This window comes from Bos javanicus, chromosome 13, assembly GCF_032452875.1.
Source record: "Bos javanicus breed banteng chromosome 13, ARS-OSU_banteng_1.0, whole genome shotgun sequence".
In the NCBI taxonomy this organism is placed as follows: Eukaryota; Metazoa; Chordata; class Mammalia; order Artiodactyla; family Bovidae; genus Bos; species Bos javanicus.
Genome location: NC_083880.1, coordinates 71,828,747 through 71,848,325, shown reverse-complemented (window position 1 = coordinate 71,848,325; position 19,579 = coordinate 71,828,747). Strand labels below are relative to the sequence as shown.

Here is a 19,579-nt window from a genome sequence, read left to right as displayed (position 1 = left end):
ATTCCAATAGAAAAGATGTGGAAACAACCCGAATGTCCATCTATGGATGAATAGATAAACAAAACGTGGAGCATCCATTACAGTGGGATATTTTCAGCCTTAAAAAGGGAAGAAATTCTGACACGTGCTATAACATATATGAACCTTGAAGACTTTTATGCTATGTGAAATAAGCCATATACAAAATCATATAAAATATTGTATAATTCTATTTATACAAGGTACCTGCTGCTGTGGCTGCTGCTAAGTCGCCTCAGTCATGTCCAACTCTGTGCGACCCCATAGACGGCAGCCCACCAGGCTCCGCCGTCCCTGGGATTCTCCAGGCAAGAGTACTGGAGTGGGTTGCCATTGCCTTCTCCACACAAGGTACCTAGAGGAGTAAAATTCATAGAGACAGAAAGAAAAATGGTGGCTGCCAGGGGTTAGGAGGAGGGAGGGATTGGAATTTTGTTTTTAATGCATATGGAGTTCTTTTTGGGGAAGAAGAAAAAATTCTGGAGATGGATGGAGGTGGTGTTGCACAACAAAGTGAATGCTTTTAATGCCTGAACTGTACACTTAAAAGTGGCTAAACTGGTAAACTTTATCTTATCTTATATGTATTTAATTCTTGTTCGTGAAGGAGACAAGGGTAAATGGACCTATCTGCATTCTTTCTTCAAATCTCCATTAAAACCACTGTATTTGCCCCCAGGAAGCCACGTTGTCTGGGCCTTGGGTGAAACAGAGGAGGAGGTCAAGTGTGGGAATCAAATCAACAGCATGAACCATGGTGAACTTTTTCACCATCTTCAAGGTGAAGATGAATCATGACTCTGTAACATATCAGGAGCAGCTTTAAAGACCTGAGATTGCTGAGCCAGATGAAAAGAAGACTCCTGGGAAATATTCAAAGGGCTGCCGTGGAAGGGAAATATGGCATCAGTGAGAATTTTAGAAGCTCACAGATATGGATTTAAATTCTGGCTCTGCCACTTACTGGCTAAAACATCTCGGGCATATTTACGTCTCTGAGGGTCAATTTCCTCTTTGGTAAAAGGGAGATAGTTACAGACTTGTAGGGTTGTTGAATTAAATAACTTGTAAAATATATTCTATTCCCCTCTTTGTGTCTGCTAAGGGTAAAGCTGTAACTGTTCATTTACAAGTTATATTTTAAAATCCACATTGCAAGACAGGACTTCATTAGACATGGGACAGTCATATGGAAGGAGACAGAGAGCCATGTAGCTGGGGATGCAGATGGATGAATAAGTGACTATGACACAAGGGGAGGTTTGCTGCTTTGGTAGAAGCATTGAAAGGACCGGGAGGCCACCAGGAAACTACGGCTGACACTGAACGTCTTGGGGATGTTCTCAGTGGATCATTTAAGCCAGGTCTTTAAAGGTGAGTAGGAGTTCTCCAAAGCAAAAGTATGTAGGTGAGAGAACAGCCCAGTTAAAGGTGAAGAGGTGTGAAAACAGTGCTTTTAGGGATGGGTGAGAGCTTGCACTTGGCTGCAGAAACCTTGGGGCAGTCATGGCTTAGGAAGGAAACTTGAGTATTAGGCCTTGGAGTATGACCTTTACCTCTCTTGAAAGTCTTGTAAGACTTCTAGGGCACAATGTCTGGCAGGACCCTAGAGACACTAATGAAAGCAGAGGTGCTGGAGGCAGGGAGACCAAATGGAAGCTCGTTCAGAGTTCAGGGGAAGGGAAGAGGTTGGGCTAGTGGTGAAAGATGAAGGGAAACCAAACAGGGAACTTGGAAAAGGCTCAGGGTGGGTTTATGAGGCAAGAACATGTCTGAGAATGGCTTTTCCAAGAACCCACAGTTTGATGGGGACAGAGTCGGGACCAGAGCTCAGAAGCCCCACTTTCCTGAGTGGCACAGTGTAGCTGGGGAGAACTGGACCTAACTTACAGCCCTGATACTGGCTGTGTGACTTTAGGCAAGAGTCTTTTACTCTGGGATCTCAGTTTCCTCATCTCTAACCACAAATGACAATATCCACTACGTTGTATGAAGATTAGACAAGGTTCCTTAATGCAGTATTTTCAGGTAGAAGGTCTGCCTTTCTGTAAACATCAGTACCACATTTAACTTTCAAGAATATTTTTGAGGACTAAGTGTTACATCTACATCACAGACTAATATGACTTTAAAAGTCTGAGTGTTTAAAATTAAATTAATTGCCAGCTTTTAAAAACCAGGACCTAGCACCAAAAAAGTCTGAAATCCTGGTTTTTCTTTAAAAATTGGAAGATCTAGCCTCTCTGAATCCATGTTCCCATGAGAAACAAGGGGTTAGAGGTGACTGTTTCCTTTAGACAGAGCACTTACTCTCCAGTTTATTATAGTACCCACCACTCCCTACTGGTTTGGCCCAAGTGTTGAACTATTGAGTATCTTAGTCTGGAAGCATGAAGACCATGTGGGTGGGATATTGTTAAACACAAGAGCTTGGGCTTGGGTTGAGGCTGTGAGGATGGAGACGAAAGGACACACACACACCCGAAGATGCCAATCATAAAAATTCATCAACTGGAGACCAAGTAAACTTAAGGGATAACAAGATGAGTGTGAAGTCATTCAAGCTTTCCAGCCTGAATAAGGAGAGTGATGGGGTGGCAGGGGTGGGGGCAGGCATTGGAAGGCAAAGAAACTGGGAGGGTATGCGAAAACATAGTATTGGGACCTAATTCTAACCCCCATCCCTACCCTTAAGAAAAATCCCCTCCAAGGCTGCCTTCAGTTCAGTTCAGTCACTCAGTCGTGTCTGACTCTTTGCGACCCCATGAATCGCAGCACGCCAGGTCTCCCTGTCCATCACCAACTCCCGGAGTTCACTCAGACTCACGTCCATTGAGTCAGTGATGCCATCCAGCCATCTTCTCCTCTGTCGTCCCCTCCTCCTTCTGCCCCCAATCCCTCCCAGCATCAGAGTCTTTTTCAATGAGTCAACTCTTCGCATAAGGTGGCCAAAGTACTGGAGTTTCAGCTTTAGCATCACTCCTTTCAAAGAACACCCAGGACTGATCTCCTTTAGAATGGACTGGTTGGATCTTCTTGAAGTCCAAGGGACTCTCCAGAGTCTTGCTTCATTCATTTCCCAGAGCTATGCAGACCTGCTTGCTAGGATTCCTCTCTGTGCTCCTCAGATGTCCTGGAATTATGCAAATGCTCAGGTCACCAGGAACAATGCCAAGAATCTTGGGCTTTCCCAGAGCTTGGATTGTTGTGTGGCATCTGCAGACAAGTCAGTGCTGTTTGCATTTCTTCTCTGCCATGTCCTCCTGGGCAGATGCCAAGGGCCTCAGGCGTGGTCTGGGGGCTGGGCTTGGGCGCCTGTCCATGGCACCACTCACTGCAGGTTTTCCTGCCAGCACTTACTCACTTGCCATCCTCGGGAGCTGGTCCATTGCTTACATTTGAGGGAATTTTCCTTCTGTTATTTCCTTCATTATTGCTTCTCCATCTGTCCTGTTTGCTTCTTCTAGAATTCCAAATGGGAGCTTACTGCCTTCAGGATTCATTCTCCATTTCTCCTCTCTTATCTTGTCATATTCATCTTTTCCTCCCTTTCCTCTCAGTTTGAGGCAGTCACTCACTCACACTGATCTTCCAAATGACTAATCTGGTTTTTGGCGGTATATAAACCCATTGTTTGGCCTCTACTATATTTAGATGTTAATCATCATGTTTGTTTTACCACTGAAAGTATTTTCTGATTTCTGAGTTTTTCATTCATAGATGCCATGCTTGTTTTGTTTAGTCTTGTCTTGTTTTTATGTCTTACTTTAGGTTGACAGAAAAGGTGCAAAGATATTACAGAGTTTCCACATCCCCTTCATCTATATTCCCCTAGTGTTAACATCCTGCCATGTGTTCTTGGATCTTACTGCGTTTATTGAGGAGAGATTTCCTAAAGGTTTTTCAACTGTAGATGTAGGAAAAACATCCGCAGAATTGGGCTGTTGTTTTCTTATGGTAGGTGATTTTTCTTTATTTTCTTATTCTTTAAGAGATTCATGTTTGTCAAAGACTGAGATGGGTTCTGTCGGATATTGTAAGCATCTCTGCTCAAATGTTCCCCAAAGAGAGAGATAGCAGAGTCCAGCTTGTGTGTATGTGTGTGTATGATGGGGTGGTGGAGGCATTTAAAGTGGTACCGCCTCCCAACAATGTCCCCACAGTGGATCCTCTCCTGTGTTCATGTGAGTTTGACATTAGCTAAGACAACAGGCCTCATCCCTCATGGACTCTGCTGACCGCTCTAGGACCCCACTGTGGCAATAATCCCACTAGATTTGATCCCCCAACCCACACCAGCAAGTCTAGGGTTAACTTCCTGCCCTGTGTGGGTTTCCCTAGATCCTGAGATAAAAATTTAAGGGCAAGTAATTTACTTGAAAGGTAATTTCAGGACATACCTGATGTGGAGAGTAAAGGAGTGAGCTAGGGAAGGAAAGGCAGCGGTACAAAGTACAAAACCAAGCTGGTTACCTCCAGTCACCTGAGCTCATTCCCACCAGGGAACTCTGGGAACCAGCGGAGAGCACGCGCCTCAGAGTTATCCTGCCCGCGAGGTGAGGCAGCTGAGGGATTTGTACACCCTGCTTCGACGGACTTGATCCTTCTGGTCCACCTTATGTGGACAGAGCTGGCTCTGGTGGTCACAGAGCGTCCTCAGACTGAACACTGCTGGTGCTGGTGTTGGAAGTCAGTCAGGCTGGCATGCAGAGAGATAAGTGCTGAGATGACACAGCCAGGGCTTTAACAATACCTGTTCTCTGCGCTTCTTGTACACTTGTTCCTGTCCCTACATCCTTTATGGGATTAAAATTTGCCTTTTGCCTAACATCTCACCTTTAGCTCCCAACACTCTTGTTATTTTCTTTTCTTTATTTTTTTGGTCCAGGGTAAAAGAAGGGATGCTGGTTCTACCAGATCCGTACCCTGCCTGCTTTCTGGATGGATTTTTTCCCTTTTCTGATCTTGCACCGTGAGTGGACCAGTGTTTTCTTTGATCTGGTGCTGCCTGTTCTGCTGTGTTGTGCTCAGTCGTGTCCAAATCGCAGCCCCGTGGACGGTAGCCCACCAGACTCCTCTGAGCATAGGATTTTCCAGGCAAGAATACTAGAGAGGGTTGCCATTTCCTCCTTCAGGGGATCTTCCTGACCCAGAGATCAAACCTGTGTCTCTTACGTCTCCTGCATTGGCAGGTGGATCCTTTACCACTAGCGCCACCGGGGAAGCCCACTGTTGAGAACACCATCATTGTTTTCTGACATGGAGATAGATTCTTCCCCTTCGTCAAATTTCTAGATTTCTTTGTTCATTTTCATTGTTAGATCAGAGGAAAAGGATTTAAATACGTAGGCTCATAACTGGCATCTCAAAATGCAAGTAGTATGCCTTATTCCCAGAAGGTATCCTCAATGTGTTATCTTAGGGACATTTGAACTCCTATGCATTTAATATAATAACAGTTACAAAAAGTAGCAGGAAGAAGCAGCAGCATTATGCTCTTGGTTCAAAGACCATTTGTGTTTCCCCAACATTAACTTCCTGTACTTAAACTGACAAGCCCCAGATAAATGCAATAATTTCTTCACATTTCACCACGATCAGCTCTTTACTTCTAACAGCAACAATTGTGTTTCTCATTAAGTTGTCCACTGCTGATCCTTGGAGTGTTTGCATCTTAAAAAAATTGTAAGAAACTGTCACAGCGCTTGTAAGAGACTGAAGAAGTAAAGAAATAAGCTATTGTGGTTTTGTCTTAGAGATTAAAGATGCTGCTTGGGTCATGAGTCAGAATTTCATCATGTCTTCCTCCTGGGCTGTTGTGCTAAATCTTACATGTGCTATTTGTAGGTGATGCTCCTGAGTTTGTGATGGGTGTAGTAGGGGAGGCTTTAGTGGGAAGCTTAGAGAAGGATAGGGGATCCAGAAGGTCTGGACTGCAAAGAGGGAAGTTGGCATTTAAAACCAAGAATTTTAGAATGACTTCATATCACTTTACATGCCTTTAGCGTCTTTGACTGAATTCAGATCAGAGTGAGATTCCTAATGTTACTCTAGTTACATATCAGAGTGGAAAGTTTCAGCTTCTTGAATTTTACAGACAGTGGCTGGCTGTTGGCCCAGCTGGTTCCCTTTTCTTTCTGGGAACATCACTAGAGCATGTTTCCCAAGCTCTCTTGCAGTCAGTGTGACCACACAACTTATTCTAGATGATGAAATGTGAATGGAGTGATGGGTACCACTTCCAGGCAAGGCCCATCAAAACCTCCCATCTGTGTCCTCCATGCTCCTTCCATTTATGCCTTGCAGGGGAGCATGATGTTTGGAAGCTACATGATACAGATTTCTATCCATAGGAGAAAAAGAGCCTGGATCCTTAAATCACCACTTGGAGGAGAGCCATCCACTGATACAAAATACCCCTTTTATCTTTCAGTTCAGTTCAGTTCAGTCACTCAGTCGTGTCCAACTCTTTGTGACCCCATGAACCACAGCATGCCAGGCCTCCCTGTCCATCACCAACTCCCAGAGTCCACCCAAACCCATGTCCATTGAGCCGGTGATGCCATCCAATCATCTCATCCTCTGTCATCCCCTTCTCCTCCTGCCCTCAATCTTTCCCAGCATCAGGGTCTTTTCAAATGAGTCAGCTCTTCGCATCAGGTGGCCAAAGTATTGGAGTTTCAGCTTCAACATCAGTCCTTCCAGTGAACACCAAGGACTGATCTCCTTTAGGATGGACTGGTTGGATCTCCTTGCAGTCCAAGGGACTCTCAAGAGTCTTCTCCAACACCACAGTTCAAAAGCATCAATTCTTTGGCACTCAGCTTTCTTTATAGTCCAACTCTCACATCCATACATGACCACTGGAAAAACCATAGCCTTGACTAGACGCACCTTTGTTGACAAAGTAATGTCTCTGCTTTTGAGTATGCTGTCTAGGTTGGTCATAACTTTCCTTCCAAGGAGTAAGTGTCTTTTAATTTCATGGCTGCAATCACCATCTGCAGTGATTTTAGAGCCCAGAAAAATAAAGTCAGCCACTGTTTCCACTGTTTCCCCATCTATTTGCCATGAAGTGATGGGACCGGGTGCCATGATCTTAGTTTCTGAATGTTGAGTTTTAAGCCAACTTTTTCACTCTACTCTTTCACTTTCATCAAGAGGCTCTTTAGTTCTTCTTCACTTTCTGCCACAAGGGTGGTGTCATCTGCATATCTGGGGTTATTGCTATTTCTCCCAGCAATCTTGATTCCAGCTTGCTTCCTCCAGCCCAGAGTTTCTCATGATGTACTCTTTACATAAAGAAAAATAAGTTTTTAGTGGATTTGAGCTACATATAGAAATATTTGACAGTAGCTAATATATATGACCTTGACTAGTCTACCCAGGGTCTGGAGGCAGAGCATGAAAATTAGAGCCTGTGCCCTCATCTCCACCTCAGAGTCCACTCCTTGAGACACCTCAACTGGGGCATTTAGTACAAGGAGCGGCCTGAGAAAGCAAGTGTAAAGATGCAGTCTTGAAGTTGAATCACCTGCTGTCCAGCTGCCAGTGAGGATTGTAGTAGGTGGGGCTCAGAGAGTCTCTGACGTGAGGTAGCAGTGATAGAGTGAAAATCTCCCCCAGTGGGGAGCTAGGATGGTATTTCAAAGAAGGGAAAGCACCAGGTGATGCAAAGTATCAGAAATTTGAGAAATGGGGGCAAAGGGCATCCAACATCTCAGGGAAATTAGACAACTGCTGCTAAGCTCAGTGGTCACATTGGAAACAGATAAGGAATAACTTTGAGTGATTAATAAGCAAATAAAAGCAAAACGTGAAAACCAGAGGCCTTTCTTGGTAACAAGGAGAGGAACTCCCATCTCCTAAACCTGCAGGTAGAGAAAGCCAAGGCCCAGGCCCTCGTCATGAGAGCAGCAGAAGATAGACTTTCATCTTGGTCCCATCTGAGTCCCTGACTGGGAAAGACAGGTACCGTGATACATGGGACAGGAACATTTGAGTTGATGCACCCTACACTTTTGAATTCTCAAATTCCCCGAAACTATCCAAGTCTGCAAAAGTGACTACTGGCATTGCCCCCCTGCCCATATCCTGTCTAAAGATGAAGCAGAACCCTCCTTCCTACATTGCCTTTTTGCTTCTCTCAGCATCTGCCTCCCCTCATGGCCAGGGGCCACAACTGGGATTAAGTCTCAACACAGTGGAGATGGGCTGTGCCTGAGGATGGAGGAAACAGAACGCAGACAGTCCCCAGCTTACCATCAGATTATTTTTTTTTGTTTTGACTTTACAATGGTGTAAAAGTGATACAAACTCAGTAGAAACTGTCCTTCGAAATCTGAATTTTGATCCTTCCTATCCCTAGTGATGTGGTCTGATCCTCTCTCCTGATGGTGGGCAGCTGCAGTGGTCACAGTTCCCTGTCAACCATTCTGATCTTCTCTTTCAGTACAATATTCAGTGCATTACTCTATCGTAAAATAGCCTTGTGTTAGATGATTTTGCCTAGCTAATGTAGGGCTAATGTAGGGCTTCCCAGGTGGAACTAATGGTAAAGAATCCACCTGCCAATTCAGGAGAGGCAAGAGACATGGGTTTGATCCTTGAGTCAGGAAGATCCCCTGGAAAAGGGAATGGCAACCCATTCCAGTATTCTTGCCTGGGAAGAGAAGCCTGGCAGACCACCGTCTACAGGGCCACAAAGAGTCAGACACGACTGAGGAATTGAGCACACAGGCTAATGTTAGTGTTCTGAGCCTGTGTAAAGAGGGCTAGGCTAAGCTAGAATGCTCAGTAGGTTACATATATTAAATGCATTTTCAAGAGTTTATCTGTATATAACCCCATCAAAAGTCACGGAAGATCTATATGCCCCCAAAGACACTGCAAGACTAGTACAAATGTGCCCCAGGGAGCCCGGTAAGTGCATGTGGAACTGGGTTCTGAGAGCACTAGGTCAAGGAAGAGAAACGCAGAGCTGGACCACCGAGGTTTTTGAGTTGGGAGCATTCCCCTGGGACAGGAGATTCAACACCATGGTGAAGACCCTGAGAAATGAGTAGACGTGCTGTTAACAGGGCTTCTCAGAACATGAAAAAAGCCATGTGGATGGTTGGGGATGCTCTACGCTCTCAAGATCCTTGCTCAGGACTGAAGGGCTTATGACCTGGCTGCTGTGGGTGCTGCAGGCTGCCAACCTGGGCTGTTGGTCCTCTGCCAAACTGCATCGGCTGAAGACAGTCACCTCCCTGTAGGTCATGTCCTCTGCCCAGGGCAGCCTGTATCGACAAGTGTGAAGGGAATCCTAACTTAGGACTACTCTGAAGGACCATCTTGGAAGTCAGTTGAGGCTTTTATTGCCTCCAGCTTCTCTGTCCAGTCCTGCTGCCTTCCTGGGGAGTAATCCGGGGCATTTGCTACTTTGTCTCAGAGTCTGCTTCCTAGGGAACCCAACCTGCTACAACCTCTTAGGAAGGTCTCTCAGTGTGGACCATTGTAATACCTCTGGGTGAATCCAGCCAGATGCTCTTCCTCCAGGGCTGGAAGAGGTTACTGGTACAAGGGCCTTGGATGAAGAAACATGCTTCTTCCAACTCTGGAATCCTCATCCATGCAGAGAGATGCCTACACATTGAAAGTCCCAAGGGGACAGAGACCAACCAAGGGAATGGCAAATTCATACCCTCAACTCATGTCCGTTCTAGAGCTTGTGTTCATTAAGCAGAAGGTGGACAGAGGTGGTCTGAAGCCATGCTAAAGCTGATCACAGACATAGTAATTAATCATCTATTCATGCATCATGCACCTTCCCATGTATCCATGTGTCCACCATGCTTCCATCCATGCATCTCTTCATTCTAAGAACATGCTGATGAATTCAGTACACGAGCCTCAGTGCGGGCTCAGGGGGATATGAGATGGATAGGACCAAGAGCCTGTCCCCAAGGATCTCACAGTCCAGAAGAGGAGACAGACATATCACAGGTCCGGGGTAGTATGACAGGGGTAACACAGGAGCTCCAAGAGCCTGGAAGACAGAGGGACCACTCTGCTCATGTTTCCCAGAGAAAGGGATGGCCGAGCCCCGGACTAGAAGGGTGAGTTGGAGTTCTACAGCTGGGAAACAGGAGGTCAGTGGTGTTTCTGTCAAAGACAATGGCACCTTCAGAGCCAAAGAAGAAAGATGGATTCTTCAGCCTGAGATTAGAACACCGTGAGGCAGAGAGGGAGATAGGAGGTTGGGAGGGCTGGCAGGAGAGGGTTACACTGGATTGTTTGGATTATATGCTGCACTAGGTTAGGGCCAGAGGTGACCTTCAGGGCCGTGGGACAAGGATGTGAAGAACAGTATGAAGAAGGGACAATGAGGCAGGGCAAAGAACCGGGTAGGAGGCTACTGGACATGTTGAGGTAAGATAGAACTGGGCTGGAAGAAGGAGGGCAGTAGACGCGCTCAGGAAGTTAGAGCGCATGGAATTGGTTACGCGGGTGTGGCAGGCGAGGAGGCAGCCTAGGCCAGGATCCTTCTGCTGCTTCTCTCTTGGGAGTCTGAAGATGCTGTGGACTAAAACATATAGCCGCAACCTGAAAGTAGAGAGTTGTTCTATTCGGTGGGAACTTTTAGGACTCTGAGCCTGAGAGACAGCATCTCAGTAGCTCTGAGAAAACTGCTCCAAGGAGGCAGGAGGGGAAGTCAGGCTGTATAGAAGTTTGCAACAAAGGAAGCAGGCAGTCTGAACGTCAAGGATCGGGTATCAAGTTAGGAATTTAGCGTTCTATGTTTGGGAAGATGCAAGCCTCTGGGCTCACTGAATCCATTCCTTTCGTGTGCATCACCTATTTCCTTGTTCGCCTTGCTTCCTGCACTCCCCCAGCTCCTTAGCAATCACCACTGGAGGTGGCAGTGTGCACTGATCCCAATTCTGGGAGCTCTCGTTCACATTTGGAGGCCAGAAATCGCTGATGGCTGTGACATTTCTTGTTTATTGATATAGCAGGAGATATTTTCATTTCACAATGCCATAATGCCAGAAGTTGAGTGTGGATAAAAGGAAATCCAGAGTCATTTGAGCAGAGACTAAGGGACTGATCCATCTAGAAAGCTTCCAGTCTGCCTCTCTTAGAAGGGGGTGGAGAGCTCTATTCAGAGGACCTCCACTGGCTGTGCACAACCTGTGGGAGACCAGCCCTCTCAACTCCCTTGTCCTCGTACTAAACTTGTGTTCTTCTGGCCCAGCATAAAATTAAACACGTTCAAGTCACACTGTGAATCCACTTTAATGTCACACCTCTTCCTTTGATCCACGAACAGTGTTTGAACTGAGTGTGGGATTCGTAGTTTTCCTTTCTGAATTCCATCGTTAGGTTTGGCCCACCACCCCTACCTGGCAAGACCTTCCTGAAACCTGATTCTGTCATTCAGTAAGTGTGGGCGAAAAATAACTGTAATAGTTTGAGGCAGGATCCCAGGATTGTGAGCAATTCTCTAGACCCTTTTAGAACAGTTTGTTCCAGGTCGGGGGTGGGTGAGGAGCACATAGGGGACTGTTGAGGTGAACGAGTTTTCTTTAACGAGCATCTGGAAGGCTTAGAGAATGTGTGTGTGTGCGTGTGTGTGTGTTACAATATCAAAGCCTAATAAAAAGAAGGAGAAATGAAGCAGGTAAGATGCCCAACCTCCAGCATTTATCTCAAGCTCGGAGTGTGTATTCAGGTCAGTTGTCATTTTCCAGGCCAGTTCTGTCATCTCAGCTTCAGTAGGGCCAGGACTCAGTTAATTTGAGCCAACGCTCACTGCGTCTCAGAGGTTCTGCATTTGGCTTTGGCCCTAAGGACAAATTTGCCACCGCCTGCCCTCTCAGAGCTCTCAGGGTCTGGGAGAGGACCCCGATGTTTCTCTCGGGGTTCTCTGACTCTGACCCCTGCTGTGCTGTGGGAGCCCAGCCCCTAGAGGCAGCCAGGGTCCACCAGTTGGACAGGACCAGCACTGCTCTTTTTTTTTTTGAGCCTCAGTTTCACCCTAGTGGCTCAAATGGTAAAGCGTCTGCCTATAATGCGGGAGACCCGGGTTCGATCTCTGGGCCACTCCAGTACTCTTGCCTGGAAAATCCCATGGACGGAGGAGCCTGGCGAGCTACAGTCCATGGGGTCGCAAAGGGCGGACACAGCTGAGCAACTTCACTTTCACTTTCACCAGCAGTGAAATGGAAAGAGTAATCTGTGCTTCACATGTGCTGTGTGCTGTGCTTAGTCGCTCAGTCGTCTCCAACTCTTTGAGGCTGTATGGACTGTAGCCCGCCAGGCTCCTCTGTCCATGGGGATTTTCCAGGCAAGAATACTGGAGTGGGTAGCCATTTCCTTCTCCAGGGGGATCTTCCCAACCCAGGGCTCGAACCCAGGTCTCCCACGTTGCAGGCAGATTCTTTACTGTCTGAGCCACCAGGGGAGCCCATGCTTCATATAGGCATGAGGATTAAATGATAGACTTGAGCTGAACACATGGAGCCAGCTCCTAGGATTCCAGAAGATGGGGTGGGGGAGGCTGCCAGGGTCCTATCTTCACAAGCCTTCTAGGAGTCCCTGGGGAGATGTGCTTCAGATCCTCAAATCTGGCCTGGAGATGGGGGACCAAACCAGAGAGGAGCTTCTGAGTCCAGCGCAGTGTTTGTCACTGAGCAGGACCCCAGCCCACCTGTGGGCCATTCCTAAGCTTTCTGGAAAGGTCGTTGTACAAGGTCCACCAGGAAGGCCTTCAGGCTAAGGTGCCTGGAGTCTGCAGATTTTGTGCCCATATTTCCTACAAGGAGAGGAGCTGATGCCCTCTGTGCAGACGCCAGCTCGCTCCTGACGTCAGAGGTGCCACAGAGGCGGGTGGAGCTTGAGGGTCCCCTGGGCAGGTGCAGATGGCTCAATTGCGGTCAGCCTGGTGCTGGAAGAGAGAATTGGCAGACACCGCTGGGCAGCAAAAAACACCCTCTGGGGCTGCTCGGAAATGTCCAGGAGAACTTCAAGGTGGGGCATGGGCGGGGACTCAGGGCATGATATGAGAGCTGAAGTTCCTTTGTGATCTATTTCTTTTTTTTAATTGGAGGACAATTGCTTTACAATATTGTATTGGCCTCTGTCTCACATCAACATGAATCAGCCACAGGTATACATATGTCCCCTCCCTCCTGAGCTCCCTCCCACCTCCCACCCCATCCCACCCCTCTAGGTTGCCCCAGAGCACGGGGTTGAGCTCCCTGTGTCACACAGCAAATTCTCACTGTTTCACTTATGGTGATGTATATGTTTCCATGCTATTCTCTCAATCTGTCCCACTCTTTCCTCCCCCACTGTGTCCACAAGAGCTATGACATGGAAGCAACCTAGATGTCCGTCAACAGATGAATGGATACCAAAATTGTGCTGCGTGTATACAATGGATTATTACTCAGCTATAAAAAAGAATGCATTTGAGTCAGACCTAATGCAGTGGACGGACCTAGAGCCTATTACACACAGTGAAGTAAATCAGAAAGAGAAAGACAAATGTTGTATATTAGCACAGACGTATGGGATCTAGAAAGACGGTACTGATGCACCTATTTGCAGGGCAACAGTGGAGACACAGACATGGTGATCTATTTCTTTCTTGTGGTAAAATACACGGAACACAAAGTGTATCATTTAAACCATTTATTTTTTCCTTTATTTTTTAATTGGAGGAAAATTGCTTTACAGTGGGGGTGACGATTCCTGTGGTACAATGCACACCAGCCATAATCATACATATATCACTTCCCTCTTGAGCCTCCCTCCCCTCCTGCCATCCCGCCCGTCTAGGTCATCGCAGATCACTGGTCAGGCTCCCTGTGTTGCACAGCAGCTTCTCCCCAGCTGTCAGCTTTTCACATGGTGGGATATGCATGTCTGTGCTGCTTTCTCCGTTTATTTATCTTAATGTTTTTGGCCATGCCCCGTGCCATGTGTCTCCCCATGCCATTAGTTTCCCCACCAGGGAAGGAACCCACACCCTCTGCAATGGAAGTGCAGAGTCTTAGCCACTGGACTGCCAGAAAGTCCTTCTTTTAAACCATTTTCAGGGCTATAATTCTGTGGCATTATGTTCATTCACAGTGTGGTATAACTATCACCACTATTTGGTTCCAAAACATTTTCTCATCCCAAAGGGAAACCCCATTCTTAGTCATTTCCTATTCCCTCCCGTCCCCCCAGCCCTGACAACCACTAATCTGCTTTCTGTCTCCAGGGATTTGCCTGTTATGGACATTTCATATAAAGTGGATCACACCTACATGAGCTTTTGTGTCTGGCTGCTTTTGCTTAGGGTCATGTCTTTCAGATTTCTCTGTGCTGTACTGCATTCCTCATTAATCTCTTGTGGCCAGAGCCTGCTTTCTCAGACACACAAAAAATCAATCCCACCTCTTTTCCTTATTCACAGATTCACTTCCACCTGTTGGCGCTGCAGAGTCGGCTCAGAGTGAAGGGACGTGAAGGGCGGGGCTGGGACATAGTAGGTGCTCAAGAGTCTGGGACATTTTGTTTCCTGGATGGTGTGTGAAATCCCAAGTTCCCGGCAGCACTAACCCCGAGCGCGGCCAGGGGGCAGCATGTTCCCGCGGAGCCTCGAGGCCGAGGAGGACCGGACGGATGCTCACGGAGCCGGTGGGCTCCGGGCAACGTTCACCGCCTTTCCATCACGCAGTGTTTCAGATGCTCTGCTCCAGCCAAACAAATTGTCTGGGTTTAATTTCTGGGAAATCATTGTCAAGAATCGCTGAACCAGTTTAATTCTAAAGCACATATTTATACGGGCTCCAAAACTCACATCCCTATGCACTATTGTAAATGGAAGGGAAAGTTTAATCAGGAATGGGATTAGGTCTGAGCCGGGAGGGTGGAGGAGAGGGCGGTGGAGATGGAGCGGGAAGGTATGGATATCATGAACCCCAGTCGAGCAGCACCCCATGGAATAGGGGTTGAGGGTTGGGACTCCCTTTGGGCTTAGATCCATGGACAAGCTGGTTTGAAAAAATGATGAAAGTAATGTGTAAACCAGGGGCTGTGTATCTCATGGGATATAGGGGGTTTTGGGGGTGAAGTGGCCTGTTCAGTGTCTGCTGAGTGGCCCCTGCCTCCAGGAGATGCCAGCTTGCCACTCTCTCCCTGTACCACCCAATGGGGTACATCTTGCTCCTGTCTCCCTTGCCTCATCCAGGTACCTGCCCTCAGCTCAGGTTGAATGGGGCATGTAAAGCTAGTCCTTGACAGCAGGTAGTCAGAGCCCCTACCCAGAAGAAAGAAGACAGAGAGATTCTTGCTAATGGCGGTCTCCTGCCCTCTGTTCCCTTGTGCCAGCTTGTCTTCCTCAGCTGTAAGACAGCAGCAGGTCTGTGCATGTACCACCCTCCCAGAGAGGCATCCATATGGCCTGTAATGTGGCCCAGAGGAGAGAGATTCAATGGAGGACATAAGATGAAGGGGAAGAAGCCTTAGGCTTAGAGATAGCAGAACTTCTAGCCAGACTTGTTATGCGATCTTGGCAAGTCCCTGCCCCTCTCTGGGCCTCTGTGTCTTCATCTCCAAATGGAGTGTGTTGGACCCATTCAGATTCAGAAACAAACATGTGTGAACAGCTTTTATATACCAGACCCTGTGCTAAGATTTTGTGTGTTAGGATGCTATTTAATTCTCAGAATGGACTACCAGGAAGGTATTAAGACCCCCGTTTTGCAAATGAAGTGGGGATTTAGAGAGGAATGTCACAGGGGTGGCAGAAATTGTAGGCCCTGCATCCCTCTCTGAGGTCATGATGCTTGGCTCTGATCCCTGCATTTCCAAGCCTGTAGGACATAGGGGATTCCAAGCAAGCATGCTGCCAGCCACAGGGTGAAGCAGATTCCGGCTCTGGAGTCTACTGGCCTCTGTGACTTTTTAAAAGTTCATCTTAGAAGGAAGTCTTTGCTACAAAAATCAGCTTTATTCACAGTGTCCATACAAAGTTATCAAACTTTTAAAGCAAATAAAGGCTAAATCCACTTTATATTCTTTGACACATGAGGCAGTATAGCTCCATGAACATAAGCTTTTGGATTCAGACAGGTCTCTGTTCAGATCTCAGCTCTGCCACTTCCTGGCAGTGTGGCCTTAGGTAGGTTGTCTGACTTCTCTGTGCTCAAGTTTTCTCTTTTATAAAATGGGGATGATAATAGTGATTTAACTATTTTATAGGAATGGGAGAGATGTCTCACTAAACCATAGCTTTTTTTTTTTTTTTTTTGCCATACCATGTGGCTTGCAGGACCCTAGATCCCTGACCAGGGATTGAACCTATGCCCCCTGCAGTGGAAGTTTGAAGTCCTGACTACTGGACCACCGGGAAACTCCCTAAATTTTAGCTTTACTACACATACACTGATTGAATGAGAAGTCTCAGCTACACTTCATGTCAACTGAAATCCACAACATGAGTTAAAACCTACATCACTTGCAACAGCCCATCTCAAAGAGATAAGGACTGAAAATGCCTGGGGCTGGTGGGTCTGGAGTTTAGGGTGTGTGTAATTCATTTGAGACTTTTCAAGGCTTTGGCCATAGGAATGAAGAGTGGGCTCTTGTTCTGCTCAGCAACCTTCAAGTTTATTTATTAAACCCTGCTTTGTGTCTAATCTTTCTTTTTGTGGCCATGCAGCAACACACCGTAATTCTCTAATACTGTACAGTGCCAGCATCTTGGAGGGTTTCAGGACAGATCCGAAAAGCCAGCAGTCTCTGCATTGTAACAGTCAGATGCAGGAATCCTTGAAAGACCTGCGACTCTCTAAAGCCGGGAACTGAAGCAGTTTTTCTTTAAACATTTATTACAAATACAAGCATTATTTGTATTCAGCACAGACCGAAGAAAGACTAAGCAGTTGGTCCTTTTTATTGCAGTTGAAATCTGGCCCGATCTGGCAACCCTTTTTAGAATCAAACACTGAATAAAGTTCCCAAGACATGTGGGGAGGTGAGACAGTTTCTGTTTGTAGCACAGGGGTGTTGGGTGTGGGGGTGTCTCCTGTGTGGGCTAGACACATGGGTCTCCAGGGGAGCTAGCAGGCTACAGGCTTACCTCACTCTTGGTTGATGATGGTGAAACTGAGAATGAGGAATGCCACAAGACTTCATTTTTCATTAAATTAGGAGCACTCTAAGGTCAAATACAGCTGTCAGAAACCCAGTTCCAACCAGCTTAAGTAAAAAAGTGAATCTGTGGGTTCTTGGGGCTATGAAGTGCCTGATTCTAGCTTCAGGCATGGCTTGATCTAGGGGTCTTAGATTGGATACCTTAGAGACAGAGCTTGCAATGGGGATTCTTGTGCAATGAATTATTGAGAAAATGCTCTCAGTAAGAGTTGCAAGGGAATGAATCTGTAAGTAGGATAGAGTGAAAGAAACAGCCGACGAAGCCTGCTGTTTCAGCTGGAATCTAGCTTCAGCCTGACCCCACAAGGAGCTCTGGAGTGTAGATAACATTACAGAGCTGTCTCACTCTAAGGCAAGAAGCTTGGCCTTTGGTACTTTTGTATTAGTCTGTCATTGACTGTGTGCTGTCTCTGAAATGGAGCACATAACCTCCTGGGACTTTCTGGACAAAGTGACTTTCTTTGGCTAAAGGTAATTCTCTGAAAATTTCAACTGTGAGCTGTTAGCAATCCTCAGTTACAGTCAGTTCTTACAGATGGGTGCAGTCTGGTAGCGGGGATCTGGGCAAGGTATCAACCTTGTCTATATCAAGGGGCTCAAGCAATGACCTAGGGTTTCACCTCTCACCCTACTTCTGAGGTTTACTACTTGGCTCCATTCTCAAATAGCGTGGGGACAAGGTGACCACCAAAGGCCCTGAGCTCTCCTTATGTCTCCCATGCAGCTTATATAGAAGCCTGATCTCTCCTGGTGTTAAGTACTGAGTTTCCTGGATTAGCCCCACATGACTTCATGCTCACCTTGCTGTTGGAGACGGTGGTAGTGTCAGCTCTAATTAAACCCCAAGGATGTTTCCCCACAATGGGTTTATATTTCTAAAAGAGGGATGGATGCTGAATAGGCAAAAAACAGCAGTGATCCCCTGCTGGGCTCTGAACTCCTGTTTTAAGTCAGAAGGCAGGGAATAGCATGTGTGTGGCTGAAGGATGCTAAGTAGCACCACACCCTTGGGGTAGCAAAAGTGGGCTAGATCCCTGGGAGGAGGAAGTTTGGGAGGGAGCAGATGGGGAGGAATGAGAAATACACAAGGGTAGCTCGTGGAGGGCCTCATGAACTAACAGAGGAGTATCAACTTGATCCTGAAAAATGTGCGTTCGGCTTGAGGTTCATCTGAGTCTCTACTGTCCTTTTCTTATACCATTCTTCCCCCAGGTGTCTGGTATCAACCCACCAATAAGGCTAGAGATTTTGGGCTCAAACCCAGCCAGTGCCAATATCAAAGGGACCCATTCGAAGGGCAGATTCCAAAGGATTCCAGGGACAGAATCTGGTAGCAAGTTTGCTGGGCAGTGGTCCCATGAACTGGAGATGGGGAGGAGTCGGAGGGCATCACCTCTGATGTTTGAGGTCATTGTCCATCTAAAACAGATCTCAGTCCAAAGCTGGGTTGATGAGATGTTGACCAAGTCTGAGCAATCAGTCCCAGATGGATTGGGATCAGAGTCAGCCCCATCTTGAGGGGAATATATTGTTCTTTTCCAGGAAATTGAGACAGGAACCCAGCTATGGGGGTCAGACCAGCTCACAACAGAGAGAAACCGAAGATTACAGTTCTTCTCAGGGAGCAAGTGGGACTCCAACCCTCTCTCCATGGGGAGAGACCCATGAAGGTGCCAGGGGTCAGGAAGAGAGATATATTGGTTCAGGTTACTCTTGCTGCTGTAACAAATAACCTCCATCATTTCAGTACCCTCATATGAGTGTTTTCACCATTTGGATACTCAAGTTCCTTCTGTCGTGTAGGTCCATCATTCCCCAGCATCTGCATCCAGGCAGAAAAAGGGAAGAGGGAGAAAGTGCACCTGCTTCTTAACCTCCTTGCCTAAGAGAGACACAGATCACTTTTGCTCATACGCAATTGGGGAGAACTGGTCACATGACTTCACGTAGCAGCAAAGGTAGCTGGGAATTGTAGTTCCTGCTGGGCTGAAGGCATCAGGGAGAACTCTTATATCACAGAAGGGGAGCTTGCATTTTGATGAGCAGTGGCCACCCCTGCCCTGGGAGCCTAGCAGACGCCCTATCAGAAAGAGGTCTCAGTGAGCCCAGCTGAGGGGTGGGATCATGTCTTTGCCCTGCTGACAAGCAGTTCTCCTGTATACAACTTGGCCCCTGAAATTGTCTGAATGGATTTGAGCACTTTCCAACCCAACAGACTGTGGAATTGGACTAAGGCAATAAGGACTCAGTGAAACGTGGAGCCTTGCAAAGTACACAGGAAAAATAAGTGAATGCATGAAATGACAATTTCCTGACAGTGGGACCTAGGTTCTGGGAACAGCTTCTGAGTACACAGGGTTTGCAATAA

General features: G+C 46.9%; 1 long non-coding RNA gene across 1 annotated transcript; it reads left to right on the top strand.

Moving 5' to 3' along the window:
• Positions 1–3,543: 3,543 nt before the first annotated feature.
• Positions 3,544–16,694, top strand: LOC133259744 (uncharacterized). The gene is made up of 2 exons (XR_009740507.1): positions 3,544–3,975; positions 16,328–16,694. It is a non-coding gene; the product is annotated as an uncharacterized LOC133259744 (long non-coding RNA).
• The last annotated feature ends 2,885 nt before the right edge of the window (positions 16,695–19,579 follow it).